The sequence below is a fragment of the Bubalus kerabau genome, chromosome 3 (assembly GCF_029407905.1).
Source record: "Bubalus kerabau isolate K-KA32 ecotype Philippines breed swamp buffalo chromosome 3, PCC_UOA_SB_1v2, whole genome shotgun sequence".
NCBI classification, from domain to species: domain Eukaryota; kingdom Metazoa; phylum Chordata; class Mammalia; order Artiodactyla; family Bovidae; genus Bubalus; species Bubalus kerabau.
Genome location: NC_073626.1, coordinates 126,801,849 through 126,825,099, shown reverse-complemented (window position 1 = coordinate 126,825,099; position 23,251 = coordinate 126,801,849). Strand labels below are relative to the sequence as shown.

At 44.2% G+C, this 23,251-nt stretch overlaps 1 non-coding gene and 2 pseudogenes across 1 annotated transcript; all 3 read right to left on the bottom strand.

The window, feature by feature from the left end:
* Positions 1-1,528: 1,528 nt before the first annotated feature.
* TRNAL-CAA (transfer RNA leucine (anticodon CAA)) lies at positions 1,529-1,601 on the bottom strand. The gene has a single exon. It is a non-coding gene; the product is annotated as a tRNA-Leu (tRNA).
* An 84-nt stretch (positions 1,602-1,685) lies between these two features.
* Positions 1,686-3,387, bottom strand: LOC129647299 (ubiquitin-conjugating enzyme E2 N-like; annotated as a pseudogene).
* A 14,777-nt stretch (positions 3,388-18,164) lies between these two features.
* LOC129647772 (peroxisomal membrane protein 11B-like) lies at positions 18,165-19,483 on the bottom strand (annotated as a pseudogene).
* Positions 19,484-23,251: the final 3,768 nt, after the last annotated feature.

The window sequence follows — 23,251 nt, the reverse complement described above, 5'->3', positions numbered from 1 at the left end:
CCCAGAATATTGGAAATAAAAGCAAAAATAAACAAATGGTACCTAATTAAAATTAAAAGCTTCTGCACAACAAAGGAAACTATAAGCAAGGTGAAAAGACAGCCTTCAGAATGGGAGAAAATAATAGCAAATGAAGCAACTGACAAACAACTAATCTCAAAAATATATAAGCAACTCCTACAGCTCAATTCCAGAAAAATAAACAACCCAATCAAAAAATGGGCCAAAGAACTAAATAGACATTTCTCCAAAGAAGACATACAGATGGCTAACAAACACATGAAAAGATGCTCAACATCACTCATTATCAGAGAAATGCAAATCAAAACCACAATGAGATACCATTTCACACCAGTCAGAATGGCTGCTATCCAAAAGTCTACAAGCAATAAATGCTGGAGAGGGTGTGGAGAAAAGGGAATCCTCTTACACTGTTGGTGGGAATGCAAACTAGTACAGCCACTATGGAGAACAGTGTGGAGATTCCTTAAAAAACTGGAAACAAAGCTTGTTTTTTTTAATGTTAGGTTATAATTTCTATCTCTTGCATACATATCTTTCTGGTATGTTTTATTGTCTCTGGGGGATATTTTTTCTCTGATTCTTATATATTATTATATGTACATGTAATGCTTCTCATTCTCTTGTTTCTTCAGAATTATCATCCTATGGGATTTGAACTGACTTTTTTCTATTGCTCACTTTCTATATGCAATGCATTTTTCTTCTTTTTAGGCTGTGTGCATCAGAATCTTTTTTGGCTTCATCCCTGTAGAGTTTCCTCTTTTTTTTTTTTTAGAATAACAAAAATATTTTGCTAAAACATAAGACTTACAGAAGTTTCCAGACAAATCACACTATATGTTCACAAGCTTTTACATGAAAGGTGGAGTCTACGCTTGACAACAAAGTCATAGTGTTATTGGTGAGGGCTGTGATGTTTGTTTGATGTTCCCAGTTTGGTTCAAACAATTAAGCCTATCCATCTGTGGCAACTAAATAAATAGAGAGCATATTCTAAAGAATGGTTAGCTGTTTAACCAGTGCAATTGGATCACTATTAAAGGGAAGGAGTCAATAAAATTAAAATAAAACTACTCTCACAAGTTCAAAAAGTAATAGAGAAAAACACCCATTACTTTGGCAGCAAACCCTGGCCATTCCCTTCATTCACAGTGCTTTATACTTAAACAGTGATGGATAGATGAATTAAAGAGAGGTGCACTGCTTTGAAATGTTTCACAACATTTCTGGTGTCTTTCTAGCCTCTGCTCATGCTTTACAGCAGTGAGTCAGGACGAGACACAGATATGCTAATGTGCATTTAATCACCAAAGGATAAAAGGTGTGTGGGCTTTTAATCTGCAATATTTCCAAGACTGTGTCCATTAAAGTGAAATGAAGTTCACTCAGTCGTGTCTGACTGTTTGTGACCCCATGGACTATACAGTCCAGGGACTGAACCCAGGTCTCCTTCATTGCAGGTTTGTTCTTTACCAACTGAGCTATCAGGGAAGCCCAAACAAACTGCCCTATCTGAGGCTTGAACTCAGGACCTTCAGATTTTGAGACTGATGCACTGCCTACTGTGCTAAGAAGGCAGACGTGTCCATTAAAATCAAACCAAAAAGAAAGACATCTTGGCAGAACAAGAGAAGTGATGCAGACTTGATGATCCAATTAATTTAAATATTATTCATGTTGGCATATAGCCGAGTCCAGGCCAAGTCCATGCTTGAGCTGCTTCTATAGCTTGAGCTTTGTCAAGTCTTTCACTGCTGAGACACATCATTTACTAATGGATCATCTGGATTGGAAGCACTTAACAAAGCCAGGATGGATGACAGAACAGTACTGATCTGCAGGGCTGGGGACTACTCAGAATATCTAAACATATTCTTCCCAACTTGTCTACATTAGGATGTTAAATTTTGGTCATGAAACATACTTTAGGGGCTGCCATTGGCTATTCTTCTGGAAGGAATAGTTCACATTTAAATGTCCCTCCTTCAAAGGGGAACCCTGGGGCCAGCAATGGCCACATTAAAATAACAGACATTGATTGCTCTCATCTGGTTCTGCTTTGATGCCAGGAACTGGTCCAGCCAGCAAGCGATGGGTTTCCTCAACAATCCCTAGGGCATCGTAGCCATCTTGTCAGATCCCAAGCCAGGTCTCTGGTCTCCTCTCCCTGCATGTATGTGTGAACACTCAGCAGTTTCAGTCATATCCAACTCTTTGTGACCCCATGCGCTGTAGCCTGCTAGACTCCTCTGTCCATGGGATTCTCCAGGCAAGAATACTGGAGTGGGTTGCCATGACCTCCTCCAGGGGATCTTCCTGACCCAGGGATCGAGCCTGGGTCTCCCGTACTGCAGGTGAAGTCTTTACCACTGAATCTCTGGGGAAGCCCCTCCTCTCCCTGCAGGTCCCTCTAATATTGTTTTCACAAAGTGATAAAAACATGGTCTCACGCTCTTGGAGATCTGCGTGTTCTGTTCCCCTCCTCTACTTTTATCTGGACTTTTTTTTTTCTTTCCTTTTACTGTCCTTATTCAGCTCAGTTTGGATTCTACTGCTGTCTGTTTCTTCTTAGTCTGGATCTTTGTTTTGGAAAAGAACTTTCATTTGTTACATTTCGTAAGTTTAAGGGCCTATGCTGCTCTAGTGCTATCAGCTCTCCCACATGGACCAGTGCACTCTCCCCACATTGGATCCTTCAAAGCCTTCCTAGTTCTCAGACTGGCCCACAGTGCTTTCCAGCTAGTTAGCCTAGTGACTGTGGGCCATTGGAAGTCCAGTTCCCTCCTTATGCTTCCTTCTGCCCAAAAGTAGACCCCATCCAGTTCTCGTAGCTACTATTGGGTTGTTCCCAAGCCCTCATATCAAGAGATCATTGGGGAGACCTTATCATGTATTTTTTGCTATAGATATTGCCTATGGGTCTTCGTTTCTCTGTGGGACAATTTGGGAAGACTTAAAAGTGTCATCACAATGTTCTAAGAATTCCAGTGTGTGTTGACTATTTTTTTGATTTGCATAATTCAGCTCTAAATATTTTCTGTTGCTCCCAAGTAACCTAGACGGATACAATAGTATTGCTACACTGGAGGTGCAAACGAATAAAGTGGTCACAGACTGAGATTTCAGTTCCCATCATATAGAGCAGAGCATTTTGACCATAAGAAGTCATGTCCTGCCCTCTCTGCTTCGGTCAGACCTTGGGTGCAGCATTGCATCCTGGCTGGGCATCAGGGTTTTAACAGACACTCATCTGGGAAGTGTGTTTAGGAAGGAGAGGCAGTTCAAAAGCATGCAACACAAGTAATGGTTGAGGGAACGACCATAACAGGTATAATTTTCTAACTGCCGCTCTGTGCCAGACATAGTCGACAAACAGTCATGTGATCCTTACGGCAACTCCGGAAGTGCTGTTCTTATCATTTACACTTGTTAGATGAGGCTTCAAACATGAAGGAAACTGTCCAATGTTACACAGTAAGCAGCAAAGCTGGGATTCAAGCACAAGTCTATTTGTCTCCAAACCTGTACTTTTAGACATTTCAGTAAGGAAAATGCTGGGAAAGACTGAAGGCGGGAGGGCAGGCGGCAACAGAGGGTGAGACGGTTAGATGGCATCATCAACTCAATGGACACGAGTTTGAGCAAGCTCCAGGAGACAGTGAAGGACAAGGGAGCCTGGTGTGCTGCAGTCCTTGGGATCGCAAAGAGTCAGATGCTATTGAGTGTTGTTCTGTCAGAACAACAACAATAGGGGAAAATTAAGATTTTTGAAAACGGGTTGGCACCATATGATTCAACAGTGTTACAGAAGGAAGGACAGGACTAATGTGAATTGAAGATGTTGTACATGCCTGGCATCATGTAAAATCTGTTTAATTTAATCCTCATACCCATAAGAAGTATGCTTTAATACCCTGAAGGATCAGTCAGGACCTGTTAGGAGATAGAAGTCATAATACTTATTTATATCAGAAATTCATTTAAATGTGCTAAACCAGATATAAAGTTGTTAATTGGGTAACTGAAAAAGTAAGAAGGAAACTAAGTTATTGATGAGGTAATAACTGCTGGAAGTTTCTAGTACCCTAGGGCAGGGGAATTGATGGATGAGATTAGATTATTAAAACTTAATAATTTCAATTAGTTAATTTAGTTGGAAGAGAGGCCCCATGGGGCTGACGCTCAGGTCCCTGAAGTGTAGGACATGCTGCCAGTATGGAGCTGGAGTCTCTGAGATACAGCACCAAGAGGCTAGTTCTATGAGGGCTGGAAAACTGCAAAGTGGATCCCACTGTTGCTATGGGAAGGATCTCTGGCTGCGGGGGTGAAACATGCTGCTGGAACATAAAGCAGACGTGGGGGATAAGTCCAATCCTCCCCTTCAGCCCTGCACCCTCCCTCAGTGTCCTCATGGGCTGATGCTGGCGATTCAGAAGTGTGCTTTCAGAGTCCCAGCCGCAGCAGCACAAGGAGAGGAGAGAAGGACGGCATTTTGGTGATGAGGACATGAAGGCTCAGACACGTGCCTCAAGTCTCAGAGCTGGTGAACCAGGCACATTCCACTCTCAGATTTTTACAAAAGATTATTTTTTCTTGGCATATAATTACTTTACGGGCTTCCCTCGTGGTTCAGTGTTAAAGAATCTGCCTACCAAGCAGGAGGTGTGGGTTTGTATCATTTTTTAAGATTTATGTATCATTTTATATGTAGTTATAACAGTTCAGTTCAGTTCATTTCAGTCTCTTAGTCATGTCTCATTCTTTGTGACCCCATGGACTGCAGCACACCACCCCTCCCTGTTCATCACCAAATCCTGGAGCTTGCTCAGACTCATGTCCATCGAGTCAGTGATGCCATCCAATCATCTTATCCTCTGTCATCACCTTCTCCTTCTGCCTTCAATCTTTCCCAACATTAGAGTCTTTTCCAATGAGTCAATTCTTTGCATCAGGTGGCCAAAGTATGGGAGTTTCGGCTTCAGCATCAGTCCTTCCAATGAATGTTCAGGACTAATCTCCTTTGGGATTGACTGGTTGGATCTCCTTGCAGTCCAAGGGACTCTCAAGAGTTTTCTCCAACACCACAGTTCAAAGCATCGATTCTTCAGGGCTCAGCTTTCTTTATAGCCCAACACTCACATTCATACCTGACTACTGGAAAAACCATAGCTTTGACTAGACGGATCTTTATTGGCAAAGAAATATCTCTGCTTCTTAATATGCTGTCTCTGTTGGTCATAGCTTTTCTGCCAAAGAACAAGCATCTTTCATGGCTTTAGTCACCATCTGCAGTGATTTTGGAGCCCAAGGAAATAAAGTCTCTTACCGTTTCCATTGTTTCCCCATCTATTTGCCATGAAATGATGGGATTGGATGCCATGATATTAGTTTTTTTAATGTTGAGTTTTAAGTCAGCTTTGTCACTCTCTTCTTTCTCTTTCATCAAGATGCTCTTTAGTTTCTCTTCACTTTCTGTGACAAGGGTGGTGTCCTCTGCATATCTGAGGTTATTGATATTTCTCCCGGCAATCTAGATTCCAGCTTGTGCTTCATCCACTCGGCATTTCACATGATGTACTCTGCATAGAAGTTAAATAAGCAGGATGACAGTATATACCCTTGATGTACTCCTTTCCCAATTTGGAACCAGTCCATTGTTCCATGTCTGGTTCTAACTGTTGCTTCTTGACCTGCATACAGATTTCTCAGGAGGCAGGTCAGGTGGTCTGGTATGCCCATCTCTTTAGGAATTTTCCACAGTTTGTTATGATCCACACAGTCAAAGGCTTTGGCGTAATCAATAAGCCAGAAGTAGACTTTTTTTTCTGGAACTCTCTTGCTTTTTCGATGATCCAACGGATGTTGGCAATTTGATCTCTGGTTCCTCTGCCTGTTCTAAATCCAGCTTGAACATCTGGAAGCTCATGATTCACATGCTGGTGAAGCCTGTCTTGGAGAATTTTGAGCATTACTTTGCTGGCATGTGAGATGAGTGCAGTTGGGTGGTAGTTTGAACATTCTTTGGCATTGCCTTTCTTTGGGATTAGAATGAAAACTGACTTTTCCCAGGCCTGTGGCCACTCCTGAGTTTTCCAAATTTGCTGGCATACTGAGTGCAATACTGTAACAGCATCATCTTTTAGGATTTGAAATAGCTCAGCTGGAATTCCACCAGCTCCTCTAGTTTTGTTCATAGTGATGCTTCCTAAGGCCCACTTGACTTCACATTCCAGGATGTCTGGCTCTAGGTCAGTGATCACACCATCATGGTTATCTCGGTCATGAAGATATTTTTTGTATAGTTCTTCTGTGTATTCTTGCCACTTCTTAATATCTTATGCTTCTGTTAGGTCCATACCATTTCTGTCCTTTATTGAGCCCATCTTTGCATGAAATGTTCCCTTGGTATCTCTAATTTTCTTGAAGAGATCTCTAATTTTCTTGAAGAGGTCTCTAGTCTTTCCCATTCTGTTTTCCTCTATTTCTTTGCATTGATCACCGAAAAAGGCTTTCTTATCTCTCCTTGCTATGCTTTGGAACTCTGCATTCAAATGGGTATATCTTTCCTTTTCTCCTTTGCCTTTCACTTCTCTTTTTTTCATAGCTCTTTGTAAGGCCTCCTCAGACAACCATTTTGCCTTTCTGCATTTTTTTTTCTTGGGGATGGTCTTAATCACTGCCTCCTGTACAATGTTATGAACCTCCACCCATAGTTCTTCAGGCACTCTGTCTATCAGATCTAATCCCTTGAATCTATTTGTCACTTCCACTGTATAATCATAAGGGATTTGATTTAGGTCATGCCTGAATGGTCTGGCGGCTTTCCCTACTTTCTTCAGTTTAAGTCTGAATTTGGCAGTAAGGAGTTCATGATCTGAGCCACAGTCAGCTCCCAGTCTTGTTTTTGCTGACTGCTTAGAGCTTCTCCATCTTTGGCTGCAAAGAATATAATCAACCTGATTTTGGTATTGACCATCTGGTGTTCATTGGAAGGACTGATGTTGAAGCTGAAACTCCAATATTTTGGCCACCTGATACGAAGAGCTAACTTATTTGAAAAGACCCTGATGCTGGGAAAGATTGAGAGCAGGAGGAGGCGGGGACGACAGACAATGAGAGGTTTGGAAGGCATCACCACCTCCATGGACGTGAATTTGGGTGGACTCCGGGAGTTGGTGATGGACAGGGAGGCCTGGTGTGCTGCAGTTCATGGGTCACGAAGAGTCAGACACAACTGAGAGACTGAACTGAACTGAACTGATCTGGTTATGTCCATGTATAGAGTCTTCTCTTGTGTTGTTGGAAGAGGGTGTTTGCTATGACTAGTGCAAAACTCTGTTAGCCTTTGCCCTGCCTTTTGAAGGAGGTTGCCATTATCTTCACCACCTCCACTACAGTTTGATCACTAGTCAAATAACAGGGAGGGAACATAGCCCCGCCCATCAATAGAAAATTGGATTGAAGATTAACTGAGCATGGCCCCACCCATCAGAACAAGACCCAGTTTCCCCCCACAGTCATCTCTCCCATCAGGAAGCTCCCATAAGCCTCTTACCCAGAGGGCAGACAGAATGAAAACCACAATCACAGAAAGCTAATCAAACTGATCACATGGACCACAGCCTTGTCTAAAACTCAACGAAACTCTGAGCCATGCTGTGTAGGACCAGCCAGGATGGATGGGTCATGGTGGAGAGTTCTAACAAAACGTGGTCCACTGAAGAAGGAAATAGCAAACCACTTCAGTATTCTTGTGTTGAGAACCCCATGAACAGTATGAAAAGGTAAAAAGATATGACATTGAAGTATGAACTCTCCAGGTTGGCAGGTGCCCAATATGCTACTGGAGAAGAGTGGAGAAATAACTCCAGAGAGAATGAAGAGATGGAGCCAAAGCAAAAACAATGTCCAGTTGTGGATGTGACTGGTGATGGAAGTAAAGTCTGATACTATAAAGAGCAATATTGCATAGGAACCTGGAATATTGGGTTCATGAATCAAGGTAAATTAGAAGTGATCAAACAGGAGATGGCAAGAGTGAACATCGACATTTTAGGAATCTGTAAACTAAAATGGACTGGAATGGGCGAATTTAATTCAGATGACCTGTATACCTACTGCTGTGGGCAAGAATCCCTTAGAAGAAATGGAGTAGCCATCATAGTCAACAAAAGACTTCAAAAAGCAGTTCTTGGGTGCAGTCTCAAAAATGACAGAATGATCTCTGTTCATTTTCAAGGCAAACCATTCAATATCACAGTAATTCAAACCTATGCCCCAACCAGTAATGCTGAAGAAGCTGAAGTTGAATGGTTCTATGAAGACCTACAAGACCTTCTAGAACTAACACCCAAAAAAGATGTCCTTTTCATCACAGGGGCCTGGAATGCAAAAGTAGGAAGTCAAGAGACCTGGAGTAACAGGCAAATTTTTTCTTGGAGTACAAAATGAAGCAGGGCAAAGGCTAATAGACTTAAACTGAAGAAAGTAGGGAAAGCCGCCAGACCATTCAGGCATGACCTAAATCAAATCCCTTATGATTATACAGTGGAAGTGACAAATAGATTCAAGGGATTAGATCTGATAGACAGAGTGCCTGAAGAACTATGGGTGGAGGTTCATAACATTGTACAGGAGGCAGTGATCAAGACCATCCCCAAGAAAAAGAAATGCAGAAAGGCAAAATGGTTGTCTGAGGAGGCCTTACAAAGAGCTATGAAAAAAAGAGAAGTGAAAGGCAAAGGAGAAAAGGAAAGATATACCCATTTGAATGCAGAGTTCCAAAGCATAGCAAGGAGAGATAAGAAAGCCTTTTTCGGTGATCAATGCAAAGAAATAGAGGAAAACAGAATGGGAAAGACTAGAGATCTCCTCAAGAAAATTAGAGATACCAAGGGAACATTTCATGCAAAGATGGGCTCAATAAAGGACAGAAATGGTATGGACCTAACAGAAGCATAAGATATTAAGAAGTGGCAAGAATACACAGAAGAACTATACAAAAAATATCTTCATGACCGAGATAACCATGATGGTGTGATCACTGACCTAGAGCCAGACATCCTGGAATGTGAAGTCAAGTGGGCCTTAGGAAGCATCACTATGAACAAAACTAGAGGAGCTGGTGGAATTCCAGCTGAGCTATTTCAAATCCTAAAAGATGATGCTGTTACAGTATTGCACTCAGTATGCCAGCAAATTTGGAAAACTCAGGAGTGGCCACAGGCCTGGGAAAAGTCAGTTTTCATTCTAATCCCAAAGAAAGGCAATGCCAAAGAATGTTCAAACTACCACCCAACTGCACTCATCTCACATGCCAGCAAAGTAATGCTCAAAATTCTCCAAGACAGGCTTCACCAGCATGTGAATCATGAGCTTCCAGATGTTCAAGCTGGATTTAGAACAGGCAGAGGAACCAGAGATCAAATTGCCAACATCCGTTGGATCATCGAAAAAGCAAGAGAGTTCCAGAAAAAAAAGTCTACTTCTGGCTTATTGATTACGCCAAAGCCTTTGACTGTGTGGATCATAACAAACTGTGGAAAATTCCTAAAGAGATGGGCATACCAGACCACCTGACCTGCCTCCTGAGAAATCTGTATGCAGGTCAAGAAGCAACAGTTAGAACCAGACATGGAACAATGGACTGGTTCCAAATTGGGAAAGGAGTACATCAAGGGTATATACTGTCACCCTGCTTATTTAACTTCTATGCAGAGTACATCATGTGAAATGCCGGAGTGGATGAAGCACAAGCTGGAATCAAGATTGCCGGGAGAAGTATTAATAACCTCATATATGCAGAGGACACCACCCTTATGGCAGAAAGTGAAGAGGAACTAAAGAGCATCTTGATGAAAGCAAAAGAAAAGAGGGGAAAAGTTGGCAAAAACTCAACAGTCAGAAAACAAGATCATGGCATTTATTCCCATCACTTCATGGCAAATAGATGGGAGAACAATGGAAACAGTGAGAGACTTTATTTCCTTGGGCTCCAAAATCACTGCAGATGGTGACTGCAGCCATGAAATTAAAAGACGCTTGCTCTTTGGAAGAAAAGCTATACTTAACCTAGACAGCATATTAAAACGCAGAGAGATTATTTTGCCCAAAAGGTCCGTCTAGTCAAAGCTTTTTTTTTTTTTTCTGGTAGTCATATATGGATATGAGAGCTGGACTATAAAGAAAGCTGAGTGCCAAGGAATTGATGCTTTTTAACTGTGGTGTTGGAGAGGACTCTTGAGAGTCCCTTGGACTGCAAGGAGATCCAACCAGTCAATCTTAAAGATCAGTCCTGAATACTCATTGGAACGACTGAAGCTGAAGCTGAAACTCCAATACTTTGGCCACCTGATGTGAAGTGCTGACTCATTAGAAAAGACCCCGATGCTGGGAAAGACTGATGGCAGGAGGAAAAGGGGGCAACAGAGGATGAGATGGTTGGATGGCATCACTGACCTGATGGACATGAGTTTGAGTAAGCTCCAGGAGTTGGTGATGGACAGGGAAGTGCTATAGTCCATGGGGTCGCAAAGAGTCGGACACGACTGATCGACTGAACTGAACTGAATGGAAAGGCTAACAGAGTTTTTCCAAGAGAACGCACTGATCATAGAAAATACCCTCTTCCAACAAAAGAAGAGAAGAAAGACTCTACACACAGACATTACCAGATAGTCAATGTAGACATATAAGCAGTATCATATGAAATTTATCTTTCTGTCTGATTACTTAGTATGATCATCTGTAGGTCCATCCATGTTGCAGCAAATGGCATTATTTCATTCTTTTTCATGGTTGAGTAATATTTTATTGTGTATATGCATTTTATTTATCTATTCCTCTGTTGATGGACATTTAGGTTGTTTTCATGTTTTGGCTATTGTAAATAATGCTGTGAATATTGGGGTACATATACATTTTTGAACTATAGTTTTCTCTGGTTACATGCCCAGGAATGGGATTGCAGAGTCAGACAGTATTTGTATTTTTAATTTTTTATGGAACCTCCATACTGTTCTAAAGTCAGTATGTTATTATCCTCAGTTTACAGATAAGGAATCTGGGCTTCAGAGAGGTAAAAGGATCCATCCATCCCAGCACAGTGAGGATGGTGTCAGGCTCCAAACCCCTGCTCCCACCACCAGACTCTGCTTCCTTGCTGTGTGTTCTGTTGCTCCAGAGGCTCCAGGTCTGGGAAGGGCTGAATGAATGGCTTTCAATCTATGAATTTTCAATCTATTAATGGTTTCCAGGGCCTGGGTTCAATCCATACCTCCTGGACCAGGGGGAGCCAGGCATCAGGGGACAGAGTCTTCCTGTCCCTCAGGGGAGGGATGGCAGCTCTCCCTCCCTCTCACCCACCTCTCACTTCTGCCCCCACTGTGGAGGATGAGGTTGGGAGCAACTGATCCCCACCTCTATCCCAGAACCCTTATTGCAGACATGACTAAGGAACACTGGGCTGCAAACCCCAGGGCACAATCCTGCTCAGGTCCGGAGCCTCAGAGATTCCAATCTTGCTACATGGGGGGAACTCCCATTCAGAACGTCAACAGGAGGAGTATGGCCGAGATGCAGAGTAGGAAGGCTCCGAGTTTACCTCCCACCATGGACATTAAAACTGCAAGTATTTGCAGAGCAGCTATTGATGAGAAAGACCTAGAGACTAGTAGAAAGATGAGACTAGAAGACCTAAATATGAGTAGACCTAAAGACTAGACCTTTTTACAAAGCTAAAACGTATGAAGAAGAACAATGAGATGAGTAAGAGGGGCAGAAACTCAACCTAGTCAGGACCCTCACTCCCTGTGGGTGGGTGACCCACACGTGGGAAAATAATTACAATTACAGAGCAAGGGGTCTGAGCTCCACACTGGGTTCCCCAGCTTTGGGATCCTGCACTGGGAAAAACAGACCCAAGAATGTTTGGCTTTGAAAGTCAGCACTCAGAGGGCTATAAGAAATCATATGCTCTAGGACCCAGGGCAGGAGCAGGCATTTGAAAGGAGACTGGGTCAGACCCACCTGCTGCTCTTGGAGGGGCTCCCATTGGACAGTTAGCTGCCTTTGCCCAGCATTATGAGAGAGTACCATGTGCTTCCCAGGTGGAACCAGTGGTAAAGAACTTGTCTGCTAAAGCAGGAGATGTAAGACATGGGAGTTTGATCCCTGGGTCCAGAAGATTCCCTGGAGGAGGGCAAGGCAATCCACTCTAGTACGCTTGCCTGGAGAATCCCATGGACAGAGGAGCCTGGAGGGCTACAGTCCATGGGGTCACAGAGTCGGACCCTACTGAAGCAATTACGAATGCACATACACATACATGAGAGAGTACAACCCTGCATACTGCCTACCTGGGAAAATGGAAAATTCCAAGTATGGTTTCCACTGAATGCATATCACTTCTGCACCATCCTCAAGTCAAAAAATCATCAGTTGAACCGTGGTCATTGGGGACCATCTGGACTCTAATGTTAGTGTAATTGAAATTTTCAAAGGAGAGAAAGAGAATGAAAGATATATAAGAAGAAACAATGGCTAGAGATTTTTCATATTGAACTATGACTATAAACTCACCAAACCAAGAATATCAATGAACCCCAAGCAAAAGAAACTTGAATAAAACTACATCAAGGTAGATTATAATTGCATTGATCAAAACCAATAATATAGAGAAAATTTAAAAAGTAGCCAGGGAAAGAAGTAATGCCACATATGAAAAAGAATCAGAATTGCAATAAATTTCTCTTCAGAAAAAAATGCAAAAAATGGCATTTTATTTAAATGTCAAAATATTTAAAATTGTGTAAAGAAACAGCAACAACAGTTTAGAATTCTAACCCAGCAAAGAGTATTTAAAAATTAAGGTGAAATAAAGGATTTGTTCAGACATACAAAATCTATAAGAAATTGTTACCAGCAGATCTGTATTTCTGATGCCAGGCAGACTCCCAAAATATAAAGGAAAATACAGAGGAAATAAAGATTCTGGAGAAAAGAATTATGTATAAAGCATGTATAAATTATGTATAAAACATAAAAGTAAGTTTTTATTTTATACTATAGTGATTTACAATGTTGTCTTAGTTTCGGGTGTACAGCTATACAGGCGTTCAGTTATACCCATTCTTTTTCAGATTCTTTTCCCACATAAGTTATTACAGAATATGAGTAGAGTTCCAACTTCTTGATTTTTAGAAATGAAATGGTGACCCTGTAAGTTTCCATGAACTTCTCTAGAACTTTTGGGTCCTGGTTCGGGTCACTGCACTTTGCCATCTGAGCCATTCAGGATGGAGATTCTGCGGGGGGACCAGGCAGGAGAGCAGGTGAGGGACCCAGGGCAGGGAGGCTGTCACTGCTTCCACTTTTCCCCCTTCTATTTGCCATGAATTGTTGGGACTGGATGTCATGATCTTTGTTTATTGAATGTTGAGTTTTAGTCCAGTTTTTCCAAGAATGGTGGGTGAGGTTAAATGAAAAGGAAAGTTCTTGCTGGGCTGAGACAAGACCAGGAGCTGGGAGGGGGTTGAGAGAGAAACTCTGGGGAGCTGACACCACCTCCTAAGAGATGAAGAAAACTAGGATTTATGGGAGATGGACTAGCCTGGGAGGAAGGGAGCGGGGTAGCCTGGGGTAAAGTGGCAGGTGGAGAGGGGCCAGGAGGCTCTTAAGAACAGGACTACAAAGCCTGATGCTCTGTGCTATCCTCCCCATCCCCACCGCCACCACCCCCTACACAGTCTTTAGAAGGAGGAGAGAGAGTGAGCATCTGAGAGAGAGTGGGCTGTCTCCCATCTGGGTTAGGGTGGGCTGAGCCTGAACTCAGGGCCTCCATGCAGCTCACAGGTGATGAGATGGGAACTGATCACAACATACAACTGTGGGAGCCGGTCTTCGGAGACGGCAGTGACTTGAGAGAGGAAGCCTTCGAGAAATTTGCAGAAAACTTGGGGAAGACCTTGGAAGTCAGAGCGCAGTGAATGGAGGTTTCAAAGTTGTTGGTCCAAGTGCCACCAGTTGCTGTTCAAGAGAGAGGTGTCCACATTTCTTTTTGGATGAAATGTGGTTTCTTTGGGGTGTGTGTGTGATTCTGTACAGGTACAGCCATTTGAGATGTATTGTTCTGGGGTCGGGGTGATGGGCTAAAGGCCCTGGGGCCCCCTGCCAGGTACTGGGGTGTGGCATTGTGACCCCACTCTCTGCCTGGTCCTGAAGCATTGATCAGGCCACATTTCTGGCCCCACCCTGGGCCTGACTCTCCACAGCTTTGGTGACAGTGTCTCCCATGGGTCCTAGACTTAGCTGGGGACCCAGCCCTCCTCACAGGGACCATTCAGAGTCAGGAGAGCCCCCAGTGAGCCCCACCCCTCCCCAAGGCACCCTTGGACAACAGGCTGCCTGGGAAGAGTGTTTGTTCCTGCCCAGAATAGCATGTTCAAAGCTCATTTGCCCTCCGCTCACCGGGCCATAGATTAACAGCTGAGATAGGGGAATGGAGCCATAGGGCCTGGCTGGACTAAACTGGCCCTGGTGAGTCAGGGACCTGCCTTTTCTTCTGGTTACTCCAGGTCTGTCCAGCCATCTCTCTGCCTTCCTGTCTTTTTTCTCTTTTCTGTTCTTTGCCATCCTAACTGCCTCTCTACTGTCCACTCTGCATCTTTCTCTCTGCTCTTTCCCCTCCTTGACTTTTTCTGTCTCTCTGCAGTCTTTCCTCCATCACTTCTTCTGTTTCACACTTTTTTTTCCCTGTCACATACCCCTCCATTCTGTCTCACCACAAATAGCTTTATTTGAACAACAAAGGGCAATATTTCTTTGAGAAAACAGGCTACTTTGTTCACAAGTGAAATTGTCAATCAGCCCTCAAACACTATCTCTGGAAAAAAATGATTGGGGGACCCAGTCAGTTGAGGAAGGTCTCTGGGAGCCAGTTAGTGCTAGAACTGGGGAGATGTTCTTAACAGTTTTAAGTTTCTGCCTTTGACTTTGCCCACCCCCCTCCTGCAATAATAACAACAAATACCTAAATAAGAATAATGGTTAGTCTTAAGGTCTCAATTTATTGTCTATCAGCACCCTGCTAGCTGTTTCACATATAATATTGTGTTCAATCACCACCACAGTCTTCAAAATTCATCTCATTGCCACTTTTAGCAGTAGAAACAGAGGTTCAGAGAGGTCACTCAGCCCTACGTGATTGCGCAGCACACATCTGACCCCTGCACAGATGCATCCTCTGCGCCCGCATGTCTGTCATGGGCTGACTGATTTTCTTTAGGACTTAAGGGGCTTGGGAAAAAAAGCCAGTGGCGCCTTGCCATTTGCTATGGGAGGGTGACTTTGGGGGAAGGGGACCCTGCCTATGGTCACTCAATCAGTCAAGAGTGATGGATCTCAAACATCTGACATCTGGGAGAAGTGGACTAGAGGCCATGCTTGAGGCTCCAGGAAACCTTTTTCCCTGAAGTGTCACCCCCACAAGCCCCTGCCCCTCTCTGAACCCCACCTTCCACATCTGAGAGCGGGGACCCTAGAATCTGCTTTTGAGACTCTGTAGAGTGGTCTGCCCTGCAGCTGGGGACACTGGGAAGAAGGGCTTTCTTTTTCAAACTTAAATTTCATCATATAACTGACTTCTGCCTGAGATTTTCCTACCTGAGAGCCCATTCTGTGAATTCTAGAGGAATTAATCAAAATGATGCTTAAAGGGAAAAAAAAAAAGCTCTATGGATGTGGCTGTAATGAAGATTCATAGGGTGTGTCTCCCCAAAAGATAGCCTGCCCAACCCCATGATGGAGGGATTGTCTCTTGATTTGCAAGTGTTTTCCTTCATCTTTTACTTTCTTATAATATTTTGTTGAAGAAACAAAGAGTTTGTACTATAGAGTTTCCTACAATCCACTCATTTCTTTTCTCTTTTTTGACCACATCTGCAGCATGCAGGATCTTAGTTCCCCAACCAGGGTTGGTCTGTCCAACCAGGGAGACACTTTACCACTGACCTTGTTGGGGTTTCTGTAGCATGGTAACAACAGACAGGCTGTCTGGTGTGCCTCTATAGCTGCCAAGGGACACTCCCAGGGAGGTGGACAGAAGAACTGAGGACAGTGGGTAGAAAAAGCAATGCCAGACTGACTTATCTTTCATAACCAGGTAACAGGGAGCCATAGGAGACAATGTGGCAAGGTCAGCCTTTTCTCCTGGGTCCCTCCTTCCCCTTCCTATTTTCGTGGACCAAGAGAACAAAAGTGGTTCAGGTTTCCTTGATCCAGAGGAGCTTTCTAGAACCTTGCTTTGGATTCTAAAACCACTTACACTTTGTTCCTTGTCTCTTTGGTCTTTTTTAAAAAAATAATAATCCTTCTGTTGCTTTCCTGGCATAGTCAACTCAGGGCTGTTAATTAACTTGAGAATCCTTGTAAAAAAAAAAAAAAGATTATGAACCAGCAGAGCAAGGGGGTAACCGGACTCCATTCCTAGAGGAAAAGAAAACATGTTTATGAGAAGAGAGGGCAAAAGATGGGGCTGCCTGTCTGCTCTGCTTGGCTTTTATTAGGGGAGCCGGAGGGCCCAGGTGGGGTCAGCTGGTCAGAGGGCTCAGCTTCCATCTTTTTGGCTGAAGGGGCTGCTGGCCTGTCCAGCTGAGAGCCCCATGCAGAGCAGTCCTGGCTCTGCCCTCTCTACCTCTGTGAGCCTGTGTCTCCTTCTGTAAAAGGAGAAAGTGCTGTTTCAGAAGTGGTGGGAAGGGAATGCATCAACGACTTAGTACAGTTTTGCCTAACACTAGGTGACTAATAAAGGTTTAAGTCCTGAGAGCCCAGGGCTGCTGTGAGCCCAGGCAGCTGAAGGCAGGTGTCTGTTATCCGGTGAGGGTTATGGGCTATTCTGAGGGCTGGCATAAACGGTTTAAGATGTGATTCAATTGCGAGTTTGTTCAGGGCAAGGGCTGTGTTGTATAAACCTTTGCACCCCTGAGGCTGGGAGAGCTCCTCGCAGGTGCCTCTGGGAATAATTACTCCAGGACCGGTCAGGCAAGGCACTGCCCCCATCCAAGCTCCCTGGGGAAAGGCCAAGTCCTAGTCCTAGGTGCTGCCTCCCCAGCACCTCCCAGGGTCACACAGTAGGTGCTCGGTGAAATCACCTGCATTTCCTATGGAGTTTGCTTCAAAGATTACATTGCTTTATTTTTTATTTTATTTTATTTATTTTTTTTTTTTTGAGTGACAAACAGTCCCTGCCGCTAAGGGTTGTTTGCCAGCCAGCTGGACTTCTTGACAAGATGACTATTGAAATGTATCCTAGTGACCAGGTAGCAGATCTTAGGGCTGAAGTAACTCATTGGTATGAAAATTTACAGAAAGAACAAATAAATCAACAAGCTCATCTTCAGGAGTTTGGTCAAAGCAGCCGAAAAGGAGAGTTTCCTGGAGGCCTTATGGGACCTGTCAGGATGATTTCTTCTGGACATGAATTAACAACAGATTATGATGAAAAAGCACTTCATGAGCTTGGTTTTAAGGATATGCAGATGGTATTCGTATCTCTGGGTGCACCAAGGAGAGAACAGAAAGGGGAAGGTGTTCAGCTGCCAGCATCTTGCCTACCACCCCCTCAAAAGGACAACATTCCAATGCTTTTGCTCTTACAAGAACCTCATTTAACTACTCTTTTTGATTTATTAGAGATGCTCGCATCATTTAAACCACCCTCAGGAAAAATGGCAGTCGAAGATAGTGAGAGCTTAAGATGTGAAGAACTTCATCTTCTCGCAGAAAACCTTTCCAGGCGTGTATGGGAGCTGCAGATGCTTCTTCCTACATGTCCTAACATGTTTATGGCATTCCAGAATATCATTTTTTTTTTTCAATGAGCAAATTGATGTTTAATCTGCTAACCTGGAAGGCTTGCTGTCCATCATGGGCTTGGGCCTCAGCTATTTACACAGAATCACTGTACAATATTTACAAGATGCTAAACATAGTATCATTCTGGATAGGCAAAGAAGGGGTATGGAAAGGCTAGAACAAAGCCATGAAATCAAAGTGTAAGCAGAAACTTGCAGGTGTGAGTAGAAAGAAGGGGAACGGCAAATCATGAGGGAGGGCAGTGAGGTAGACATGAGCGAGAAAAAGGAAGCATGAAAGTACTTCTGGTGCACGTGGGAAGAGCCCACTGGGACGCGAAGCCTTTAAAATTATGGTCTGGAGTCTGGAGGCAAAAATAACTGCCACAAGTCACTTTTGTGAGGAAAAGGAAGAAGGCAATTAGAACATTACAGACCATACCTTCTACTTCCCATACCAAAAAGTAATTCTGCTGATTAAATTCCTATGACAGGGGGCTGAGAAGGTACAAAGGGGATACAGAGACAGAATCTTAAACAGACTTAAGAGACAGTAAGAAGAGTCAGGAGAGACACAGGCAATGCAATGAAGGAGGAAAAGAACAAAAGCTCCAGCAGATCTGAACATCTGAATCATCCAGTTGATTTCACAAATCACCTTTCCTCATCTCATCTTCCCCAAAGCTCCTTCCTTTTATTCCCAAATCTCTGGATTTTTAACTTTAACCAAGGAGTGGAGTTAGAATGAGGCTGGGACACAGGGACAATCTATAAAATTCCATCTCACCAATTCAGGTCCCCTCCTTATCCTGTACCAGCATATCAGGGCTTGAATTGTAGCCAAGGGCAGATTAGGGTGAGAATAGACAGGATGGTGGACACGAGGCCACAAAGCCCCACAATCCCAGGGCCACAGCGCCAGAGGCCTAGTTTGTCCAGTGGGATGAAGAGATCACAGGCATTTCTGACCACATCCAGCAGGAGAGGGGGATGACCCCGCAGGACCCGAGCCAGCAGCAGGACCCGGAGCTAAAGCTTCAGAGCCACCTGAGGCAGACCTCCTCCTGGAACCCCTGGACCCCTAGGTCCTCCAGTTTCAATTCCTCCTGGGACTCCTCCAGAACCCTTCAGTCACCGGCTACAAGCTGAAGATCTTGTTCCATCAGTAGGCGGATCCCATAAGCATCACAGCTCAAATTCATGATGAGGGAAAACAGATAGTACCTGAAAGAACGCTGGGCCCACTTCTCCTGATCCACACGGGGAGCGAGTCCAGACTTCCCAGCCCAAAGGACATTGTCACAGGCGAAGTACAAGGCTCTATTGAGATGACTAACAGTGATGCAGAATCTCAGGACAACATCTGATAGGTGCACAGCTCGTTTGGCTGACTCAAGGGCATCTGCTGAGTTACCGAGGTGCAGAAGCTTTCTTCCTAGGCTCAGATGACCTTCCAGTTGTCGAATCTGTTTCTGTAACTCAGGACTGGCCCCATGTTTCTGCAATGCATGGCCAAGAAGGGAGCAAGCATATTGGGCAGCCCTACACAGTCGCTCCCGGGCCTGGCTCTGGGCGCTGAAGCGGACCCAGGCGTCCATGACAGCGGCAGCACCTGTTCTGCCTTTTTTTGTGTGTGTGAAGGAGGTGGTGGGTGAAATCATCCAGGCAGAGGACAGAGAGCTGGAGAGAGGCCAAGCACTGGGCCTGGGGGCCTTCTTAGTTCTAGGGGTGTAGGTATAAGAGTTGGGATGAATGCAAAACAGCATCCCGTGAAGGAGACCAGAGTCAGGTAAGGAGAGAACCTCTAGAAGGGAGGGTTGATTACGCAGGAAACACTCCATCCGGGAGCCACAGAGATGGAGTGGGAGATGGAGTTTTTTTTTTTTTTTTAATTTTATTTTATTTAAAAATTTTACATAATTGTATTAGTTTTGCCAAATATCAAAATGAATCTTTTTTTTTAATGCTTCTTCATTCCCCACCCCCACCTCCAGAACATCAAAGCAATATTTTTGGTCTCATAATTTAGAAAATACAGAGAAGTGTGAAGACATTACACACAATCTCACTTAAGGTTATTTTCTAAGATAAGGCCAGCTTTCTTGTTAATATACAGTATATTATAAATCTCTATCTATCAATCCATGTACCCCTACTACCTGGCGTTTATTGAACCCTCCCTCTGCCAGGTATTGTGCTTGGCCATCTCAGCTGTTATCCTGTCCTGCCTTGGTGATGGCAGGTGTTGATGCAGTTGAGGGGATAAAGCATTAGGTGAAAGGGTCAGATGAGCAGACATTCTGAAGGCATTGAGAGATGGGCAAGGTTACTTGAGCTACAAGAGTCAGGGAAGGGTTCCTGGAAGAGGTGGGATTGAGCCTGACCTGTGAGAATGTGAAGGGCTTCCTTCTGTATGAGTATGAAAGCCCAGGAACCATCCTCAGCACAGGCACCGTGTGAACATGGTCTGGAGGTACAGGCAATGAGCTTCTGATTCTTTTGAATTCTGGTATTATCACAGTCCTCTTCAGAGCAATCTGAGGGGCAGGAGTACAGAGCTAGTTAAAGCCTGGTTGCTGGAATCAGTCAGGCCTGTTCTGGAATCCCGGCCATGTCTTAGGGCTGCACGAAGATGATATAGTATCCTCATGGGTACCATAGCTACCTGCTTCACAAAACTGGCGTGAAGATCTGTAACAGCCTGGTGCCGACTCAGATGCAGCCTGGCACAGGGTCTGTATGCAGTATACGCTGTGGGTCCTAGTGATATTTCCACAGGCCAGGGAGGAGATTGGGGCTCACAGCAGTGCTGTGCCTTCTCTGTTTCTGAATCACCCCTAACTCCCTGGTGCCCACCTTACATGCAAAGCCTGGGGTTCACACAGGGAGAATGGCCAAGCTCAGATGGAGCTGGTCTCTGGGGTGATGGGCTCAGGAGTGAGGATGTCTTGGGTGAGGCTGTCTGGGGCAGGGGTTTCCACAGCCCTCTCCCCATGGTCTGGCACACTTCCTTCCTTGCCTTGACCTCACTGAAAATCCAGCCTCCTTTTGGGGTCAGGAGCCATCTTAGGTCTTGGCCATGGTCTGAGGTGGCTGACTGTCCATGCAATCTCTTCCCTGATGCATGACTGACCATGACTTCTGCTCTTTCCCTTTCAAAGGAGCTGGGGTGCAGGGGCGCTCTCTGCATTCTAAAGTATGGTGGGGTTCTCAGTTCTACTTTCCTCCCTACCTTGGTGCAGTGCACCTCCTTTCCTGCTTTCCTCCACCTTGGGAGAGGGTTCACTTAGCCCAGCCCTGAGGGGTCAGCCAAGGTCATCCCAACTCCTGGCCCCCTCCCTTCTGTGACTCACCTCGAGCTTATCGCACCTTCCTTCCTGAGCCTGGGGAAAAGTGGAGGGTGGGTCCTGAGCCCAGCGATGAATGACCACACTCATGGGCCCCACCCTCCACTAGCCCCTCTGGCTCAATCTGGGCGTTCCAGCTGCTCCTTTGACCTTCACAGCTGCACAAGTTTTGGCCCCTGTGGGACTGTGCTGGTTGTTGTCTTCCTTTACCATCACTTCCTATTCTAATCTCGCTCATTCCCCAGGGCTTTTCTAGCCAAAACTGAGTACCTATCACCAAAAGTGCCCTCAGTTGTTGCAGTAGAAATGCAGGCAGGGTTCTATGCCTGTTTCAGAGCTATTTGGACCCATATTTTTCACCTCACCTACCTACTCGCTCCCTGCCATTGTCTCCCATTCCGCTGTTTGCTGAGGGCATCTGCATGTTACCCAGCCCTGCCTCAGCTACCCTTTTCTCAAGCACTAAGGGTCTTCCATGGGGTGGCTGGCGCTGGGTGAGGCATGGGGAGTTGAGCTTTACCATGAAGTTCTGTCCTCCGGAGCTCATGCTCAGGTCAACGAGACAAGATTTCTGTCTTAACAGACCCTTCCCTTTGCCCTTTAAAACTACTTTTTATTTTGAAATAATCAAAGACTCAAAGGAAGTTACAAAAATAGCATGGAGACATCTGTGTACTCTTCAGCCAGTTTCCCCTAATGGCATACTCTTATATAACATGTTATCAAAACCAGGAAATCAACACTGGTACAACTTCTTCCAGTTATTCAGGTTGCATCATTTTTACATATCACGTGGAGTTATAAAGTATATACAGTTATACAGAGTTATACAGTATATACCTTTTTAGTTTTTATAGAGAGAGTAAAAAATTTTACATATCATCATATTACATAGTCACATACCAGCTGCATCCCCTCCTTGCCTTCTGCATCCCTGGCCACCATTAGTCTGCTCTCCATCACTGTAATCTTGGCATTTTGAAAATCTTTCTTTTTTAAATGTTTATTTATTTATCTGGCTGTGCTGGGTTTTAGCTGCAGCAGGCAGGATCCTATAGCTGTGGCATAGGAACTCTTAAGGTGTGAAGTGTAGGGTCTAGTTCCCTAACCAGGGATTGAACCTGGGCCCCCTTCACTGGGAGCATAGACTCTTAGCCACTGGACCACCAGGGAAGTCCTGCCATTTTGAAAATCTTACATAGAGTTATACAGTATATATTTTTTGATTTTTTATAGAGAGAGTAAAAATTTTTAATTAATATATATAAATAATATTATACTATTATACAATACATCAATATTATTATTGATGATTATTATATATTAATATATAATAATATTAATTTAAAAATTTTTTACTCTGTCTATATATACATAGAGTAAAAAAATTAAGAAAGAATTGAAGGTCATAGTCTATGCCTCTCTTCTCAGGTCTCTGGTCTTCCTTCTCTTGTGTTTCCTTTAATACTTTTTAATACACATATTAGCCCACAACTCCTTTTTTGCAAAATTGCAGAATATCTCCATTTCTGGCCCTTCAGTTGTGTTTACATACAACTGAGAACAGGTAAAGTAATGAACTGTGTCCTCCTCTCTGGCATCAAATCCTTCGACATCTACCACTTCTCAGAACCTCCCCTGCTCCCACCCTAGTGCAAGCCTGGCCATCTCCTGCCCAGACCATCGGATCATCCTACCCTCCCGCTGTCCCTCTGCAGCAGTACTTCTCAGTTGGGCCTGCAGACGTTTTTTGGTCATCACAACCAGGTGGTAGGGGTGCTACTGGCATCTAGTGGGTGATGCCTGGGATGCTTATAGATATTGCACAATGCACTGCTCTGTACCCCCATAATTTAAAATCCCCATGCAAAACTCATCAAGCCCAAGATGTCACACTGCAGAGGTTGAGACATCCTGGTTACTGTCTAGGGTCCAGGCAGCTGCCAGAGGGTCGCTCCTCTGCTAAAAACCCTTCAGTGTCATCCTAGCTCTCTTGGCATCAAATCCATGATCTTGAAGTGACCTCTACGG